The sequence below is a fragment of the Corvus brachyrhynchos genome, unplaced genomic scaffold (genome assembly GCF_000691975.1).
Source record: "Corvus brachyrhynchos isolate BGI_N302 unplaced genomic scaffold, ASM69197v1 scaffold3764, whole genome shotgun sequence".
Lineage (NCBI taxonomy): Eukaryota > Metazoa > Chordata > Aves > Passeriformes > Corvidae > Corvus > Corvus brachyrhynchos.
In genome coordinates this window covers 6,098-6,524 of record NW_008237789.1, presented here as the reverse complement: position 1 = coordinate 6,524, position 427 = coordinate 6,098, and the positions used below count along the sequence as shown (strand labels likewise).

At 61.8% G+C, this 427-nt stretch overlaps 1 long non-coding RNA gene across 1 annotated transcript in view; it reads left to right on the top strand.

Annotated features, from left to right (window-relative positions):
- The window catches only part of LOC108446219, a 7,352-nt gene extending 7,165 nt beyond the window's left edge, over nucleotides 1-187 (top strand). Inside the window, exon 3 of the long non-coding RNA XR_001861344.1 lies at nucleotides 176-187. This is a non-coding gene — a long non-coding RNA (uncharacterized LOC108446219). The remainder of the gene's footprint in view (nucleotides 1-175) is intronic.
- The last annotated feature ends 240 nt before the right edge of the window (nucleotides 188-427 follow it).

The following is a 427-nucleotide window of genomic DNA, read 5'->3' as shown; positions in this document are numbered from 1 at the left end:
CGACCCCAAACCCCCTCAAGGACCCCCCAGATCCCCAAAACCTCCCCAAAATCCCCTTTAAGGACCCCAAACCCCCTCAAGGACCCCCTGAACCCCATCAGGGACCCCCCAAACCCCCTCAAGGACCCGCCCAGAGCTCCAGGGATCCCCAAAACCTCCCCAAAATCCCCCTCAGGGACCCCAAACCCCTCCAGGGACCCCCCAGAGCCCATCTGGGACCCCCCCAGACCCCCAAAACCTCCCCAAAATGACCCATTAGAGACCCCAAACCCCTCCAGGGATCCCCAAAACCTCCCCAAAATCCCCCTTAGGGACCCCAAACCCCCTCAAGGACCCCCCAGATCCCCAAAACCTCCCCAAAATCCCCTTTAAGGACCCCAAAGCCCCTCAAGGACCCCCTGAATCCCATCAGGGACCCCCCAAACCC